This window comes from Ctenopharyngodon idella, chromosome 9 (genome assembly GCF_019924925.1).
Source record: "Ctenopharyngodon idella isolate HZGC_01 chromosome 9, HZGC01, whole genome shotgun sequence".
In the NCBI taxonomy this organism is placed as follows: domain Eukaryota; kingdom Metazoa; phylum Chordata; class Actinopteri; order Cypriniformes; family Xenocyprididae; genus Ctenopharyngodon; species Ctenopharyngodon idella.
The window spans coordinates 26194940-26202086 of record NC_067228.1 but is presented as its reverse complement, the minus strand read 5'-3'; positions in this window follow the sequence as shown (position 1 = coordinate 26202086).

The window sequence follows — 7147 nt, the reverse complement described above, 5'->3', positions numbered from 1 at the left end:
GTAACTTTCAAGGAGTCTGTGTGCTTAATTAAACGCAGACTAAACAAGCAGCCTGAGTTCATGAAGACACTCATAATAGCCGCAGTCTGATCTGCTGCCTGACCCAGAATACATAACTGACTAAAGAGATTATAAATTTTCACGCCCAAAGCCATATGATGAAGGATTATTAATTCTCAAGCCCCTGCTAATTAAAATGGTAATTAAGTCTAGGAGTAAGATGGAATTGGACAGTCTGGTCAGTGCCAACAGGGTGGGGGTTTGGCGGTGGGTGACAAAAGGATCAAAATAAACAGGTCTGGGATCCTTCCCTCTGGCCTGCCTGCTGTACTGTGCCGCCTCAGCAGATGCAAAGGTTCCTGGGATCACGCTGAGCTGAGACAGGCCGGCTTTCTGTGTCAGGACTCCTTGATATGTTCAGTCAGCATGTCCTGACTGATTAGACCAGTGGATCTCAACCTTTTTCACTTCAGTTTGTGTGAATTCATAATTTTCAAGTGACATCACAGTCTTATAGGAAGGCCTTCATTGCCCACCAGTTATTTTTACCAGGTTTGTATTTATTACAGATGTAAGACAGTAATATTAAGTGGTTAGTTCACCCAAAAATGAATTTTTCTGTCATTAAGTACTCACCCTCATGTCTTCCTTGTTTATGTCCAAATGCTGGCTCATTATTGGCCGGATCCTGTGTCAGCATCACATGCGTGCATCGTGCTGCTCATGTGTTCAGCTTCGGCCAATACTGAGTTGGTGGAAGCCTGAGTTCACTACGTATGACAACTGTTCAAATTGTTGAATAAAGTTGTTATTTTTGTTTTGTTTTTGCGCACAAAAAGTATTCTCGTCGCTTCATAACATTACGGTTGAACCACTGTAGTCACATGGACTATTTTAACCATGTTTTCAACTACCTTTCTGGACGTCAAAAGATGCAATGACGTTGCTGCCTATGTGTGGATCAGATACCCTCGGATTTCATCAAAAAATATCTTAATTTGTGTTCAGAAGATGAACGAAGGTCTTACGGATGTGGAACGACATGAGGGTGAGTACTTAATGACAGAAATTTCATTTTTGGGTGAACTAACCCTTTAAATAACCAAATTCAGTATACACCTTATTGATGATGCATATGTATAGGCCAGCAGATGAATTCAGAATATAAACACAAAGCAGTTTTTCCATAGAAAACCATTTTAAAGACAACGCCTTATTTAACATCACTGTTTTAGTACATTAAGGCACTGTAAGTGTTTTTCACATTGAGCGTTTTAGAATGTCCCACTGTTTTTAGTGAATAAAATACAGCAGCAGATGCTGTGTATGCATCACAAGTGCCCAAAACTTGTATTTTGTTCACATATTTTTGTTTTACTTGTTTTCAGAGGTGGTCTAAATATTTATGGCTTGAAACAGATGGAAAATTGACAGGCCTGTGCTGCAGTTCTATGGATGTTTTGCCCTCCCGGTCTCCATAGGAGTGAAAACTATGAATATATTTTCTCACAAATGTCTGCCTCAGAACTTTAGAGGTAAATGGATTGTCTTCTGGAAACTGTCAACCAAGCCTCAACTGGGCAAACCAGATTCACACGAGTGAGAGAGGGAGTGAATGATGACACCCTGAGCTGTGAGAGAGTCCCTGTGAGAAACAGCTTCCCTCAATGTGCTGAAAATCCCATCATCCGTCACAGTCCTCGTCAGCTACAAATAGCTCGTTTGGACCAATTAAGCACGCTAATTGATCTTATTAAATAATAAAAGGTAATGGGTGATTGAAATTACCCTGTAGACGGGGAAATGGATGCCCAGACTTGATGAAGGAGAACTGACAGTGTTTACTATAAATACTGTGGCACTGTGTTAATTATTTTTATACAAAAAAACATTTAAATCCCAAGTTAAAGTTGCACAAGCTCATACACATTACACAAATTAACACACATTACCAGTTTGATTGTTTTAAAAATTTTGTATCGTTTACATTTTTATATGGTCGTTATTCTTGTAACTGTCATGATGTGTCATGATGGGACTTACCTTGTAATTATTTAACATGAGTTAAAATCCCTTCTTTCTAAACTTCATCTAGAAAGAATTTTAATGGAATAATTATCTACATATTTTAAAAATGAAATCTTTTAATTCATTTAAACAGCATAAGCATCTGTCATTTACATTCATCTGTAACCAACAACTTAGTGATCAAATGGATATGTTCCAATTCACAGACAGAAAAACCTCAGAAAAATAAATACTTGACATCTCAAAAAAAAAAATCCTTGGTCATACTTTTTCTTTCCTCTAGAAAAGTAAAACCCTTGGACTGTAAACCCTTTTAAAGCACCACTGAGGGCTCTTGTCAGACTGTCCTGGGGTCAAATCTATACAACTCATTAAAGTAACAGTGCTGATCTAGGTCATTTTTAGTTGCATATTACATCCCTATGCCGGTTATACTGAAGCATGTGCACTGATACTGCTGTATAGTGCTGTTCTACAGAGGGGCGTAATGGGCTTTAATAATGAGAGAGAGAGAGAGAGAGAGAAAGTACAAGCCATCTGAGGGTTAAACTAATCATGTTAAGTGAATGAGACATGCTAAAGTGCAACATAATAGTTAGACATTATTTGGTTAGACGTAGTCCCTGAATGACCATATATACTACACTGTACCTTAGAGGGACTGGAAGAGCTAATGGTGCAGAAGAAATCAAGGTTTCTGAGCAATTGCATTTAAATATAGCTGTGTATGAATGTGTATGTATATGTGTAGTGTGTTGCCAACTATTGCTGCTTCACTTACAGGCTGCAAAAACAGGTCGTATGGTTTCACAGCCTGAACTTTTGGTCAGAAGTACATAGAGCTCAAACTGGCCTGTTCTAGCTTATGTGGACATTATTTCTACAGTACTCGAGGGTTAAGCGATACAGTGAAATGCTCTCAGCTGCTCTTAAACTTCCAAGAAGTTAACCTGTCAAAACCAGTTTTTATGGTCACAGTTCTGATTAACTGCCATTTTTACCAGAAAAGTCATGGCATGAAACAGTGTGGGCAGTGGAAGGTAGGAGAGAACATTTATGTTTATTTATTTGCGATTTGTGTCTTGTAATGCTCCTTGTAGTAATACATGTTTGTTATATATTTTAAAGAATCAAACTTTAGATTTTTTAAATGTTACTATAGTTACAATAGCCCTCAACTTCAGCAACAGTATTAGCATCATGCTATGCTAACTTTTAACTGCTTAAAGGATTAGTTCACATTCAAATGAAAATTAGACCAAGATTTACTCATCCTCAAGCCATCCTAGGTGTATATGACTCTTCTTTCTGATGAACACAATCGGAGAAATATTAATAAATATCTACACGCATCTGAGCTTTATAATGGCAGTAAGCTTTACCAAATGAGTATGAGCTGAAGAAAGTGTCTCCATCCACATCCATCCGTCATAAACATACTCCACACAGCTTCGGGGGGTTAATAAAGGTCTTCTGAAGCGAAGCGATGCGTTTGTGTAAAAAAAAATATATCCATATTTAACAAGTTATGAAGTAAAGTATCCAGCTTCCACCAGACCACCTTCAGTCCCGTATATTGAATAGGGAAGGCGTAGGACGTAGCGTAAGCTTTTTGAACTGCAAGAGTTTTACACTTTCTTAAGCAAAATACGGAAGGTGGTCTGGTGGAAGCTAGATATTTTACTTCATAACTTGTTAAATATAGATTTTTTTTTTTTTTTTTTTTTTTGACACAAACGCATCGGTTCTCTTCAGAAGACTTTTATTAACCCCCCGGAGTCGTGTGGAATATGTTTATGATGGATGGATGTGGATGGAAGCACTTTCTTCAGCTCATACTGTTTTGGTAACACTTACTGCCATTATAAAGCTTGGATGTGTCAGGATATTTATGAATATTTCTCTGATTGTGTTCGTCAGAAAGAAGAAAGTTATATACACCTAGGATGGCTTGATTGTGAGTAAAGCTTGGGCTAATTTTCATTTGAAAGTGAACTAATCCTTTAACAATAAAAAATATGTTTAAAGTCAAAGGCTTATACTTTAAACAGCAGAAAAAAATTTGAAAGTATAACAATCACTTTTTTTTCTCAGATAGAGATATCTACCAAGCATATTCTGAATAAAGGGCAAAATCCAGTCATTTTAATACAAATCCACATGATTGGGAATTTTGCATAAGGGTAAAAAATTTCCCCATGCAGATTTCACAACAGGTTCAAGTTGGATCTTGCGGAATTGCTGCGTTGACCAACAGAAAACTGCTTTTTTAGAAAGTGAATTCTGTGCTTCAAACATCGCTACACTATTGACAATAGCAATGGACCTTTTTTGTCTGAAAAATTTTGCATATGTGACCACGCCAATCCAGTGCATTTGTTCCAAACATTAGAGACTTGCATTTTCATTTATTGTTCTCTGAGACATATGAAAGTCATAGCATGTGTTACACATGCTTTACTGTAAAACAGAGTCTGAGGTGAGGTTTCTCAGCTGATTCATGTTGTTTGCCTGTTAAAGGACTTTCAGCATTGCGTAAGTGCTAGAATTTTTTTTCTTTTTCTGCTTCTGTTGTAAAGGCAGGCTCAGCGGAGGGATTAGTCCTCTCCCACCCTCACTCTCTCACTCTTTCTCTGTCTCTCACTTGCTTTCTACTACTTTTCAGGCCAGATCTGACCTGCAGAGACTCGCCAGACAGACAGATGAACTATCAAAGACACCCTCTTTCACTGTCTGTCTCCATTACTCTGTCTGTCTATCTGTCTGGCAAACAGATGCTGATAGGCCAGAGTAATAGGGTTGCTCCATACAAACATGCGATGAACAAAGACAGCATGAGATGTACAAAGAGCTCATGAGACTGAAAACAGACAAACACAAACACCTGAGCACACCTGGGATGACTCACTATCAACTTGGCCAGCATTCAGGGGGTGAGATCATGGTCTCCCTCCCCCCTCTCTTTTTCCTCTTTTGCCTTTGTTGTTTTTCCCAGAACTCTCTGTAACAGCAGCAGGGAGGGGCGGCGTTTAGATAGGACCCGCCCACAGCTCACCTGCTTCAACATATAAACAAGATGACTTAATGTGCTTGTGTGTGTGAGAGAGAGAGATCGTATTGTCCCAGTTTATATCAGTGAATCACAAGAACACAGGCGAGAACAGTACCTGGCACAGATTTTAGTTTTTCTTAATCGCTTTGGAACATTTTTCAAAAAAACATTCTTGAAATTCTCTAAATTGTTAAGTGTAAATGTCACAACTGTTTGCTGAAACATCAGAACTCTATTACATTAACAAATTTCACATCATATTTTTTGCCAAGATGGCCAGTTAATTTGTGTAACGTCACTATGTGTTCTACATAACAATGCGGTTTTACATCATTACATATTGACATCATCGTGCAATGACATCACAACATCATTTAGCAACTTTCAGCAACAAATCGACCCGCCTTTAGCAACTTTTCCTGAAAATCAGCTGGCAACAGTGAGCATTATTTGTATCATTATCAACAATATTTTAAACTACTGAAACAGTTTTCAAGATTTTATAATAGTATTTCCAACCGTATTTCAAGCATTTTGGGGTAAAGCTCAATTTGAGCTACTGGCACATCTTACCCCAACGCTGGCAAAATGCTTAATTTAATAATAATTAATGACATATATCTTTAGCCAAAAGTTTGGGTACAGTAAGATTTTTATTTTATTTGTATTTTTTTAAAGAAATTTTATTTAGTAAGGACGCGTTATCATAAGTGACAGTAAAGACATTAATAATGTTATAAATTTCCATCTTGTTGTACAAGCTATATAATTTGGTTATGGGCTGTAACACAAATAAATACTTTTGTTCTTTCTATCCATCAAAGAAAAAAGTATCACAATTTCCACAAATATATTAAGCAGCACAACTGTTTTCAGCATTGATAATTATAAGAAATGTTTCTTGAGCAGCAAATCAGCATATTAGAATGATTTCTGAAGGATCAGTGAAGACTGGAGCAATGACTGCTGAAGAAAAAAAAAAAAAAAAAAAAAGCCTCTCAATTGCAGGCAGCTGTATATGATTGGCCCTTTCTAAATATATGGTCATGTTATAAATATTGTGCACCAGATTAGGGGTGACACAGCTCTGATCTTACTCCACTCTCTCCTAAACATAAAGCCAGCCAGCTGCAGAAAACCACCACAAATACAAACATGGAATGATGGGTGCAAAATGGTTGAGGACAAAAAATGACTAGACATCTGAAATCAATCAGGCTGATAAGGGAGTGTCTGTGAGTCACAAATTCACATGAAATTCTGTACTTACAAACTAATGTTTCTCATGCATTCTCTGGCTCATCAGTGTCTCAAAAACATGTTTACCATCTATGAGCTTACAGGAAACTCTTTGAGAAAATTTGTGGGAATTAACCAATTGTCACTCACTAACTCTCTCTCTCTCTCACTTTCTTTCTCCTTGCTCAGACAAGTCATGGAATGTGGCCTCTTTCTTCTTCTGCTGCTGCTGCTTCCTTCTTTCCTGCTTGTTTACACTTGGCCGCAGCCTGTGGCTCTTTCCCAGGCCTGGCTGGGATAAGTGGGAATGTTTGCTGTTTCCGGGGGGCTAAGTCCAGACTCCGACCTCTCTCACATGCCCAAACCAGCACGCAAACAACAACAGATGACCCACAACCACATCCACCCATTCACAAAAGCCATTATCACATCATTCCTAACCGCTTACCAATCCAGAAGTGCAGATTTATTTAGCTTCTTCCTGCAAACAAGACCTTAGAATTTTAGTCAAGTGATAAGCAGGTCCACACAGAGTCTGCACCCACACAATTCCTCAGAAATCACTGGAATACCTGTCACTCAGTGTGCATTTATTTAATATTTTGGCCTACTGTTTATGCTTTAAGCTTCATGAGCGCCGCTAATGAGAATTGTAAATGGCATGCGTGTGATAAGACAAAGATATTATATAATTTTATCTTCTTGTTTAATATTGTTCTCAAAACATTAGCACAAATACATTATTCATACACTTTTTTTTCCCCCTAGAACATTTTAGTTGCATTACTTTAGTGCTTGGTCATGAGTCAGTAAATGTGTTGCTGCAGT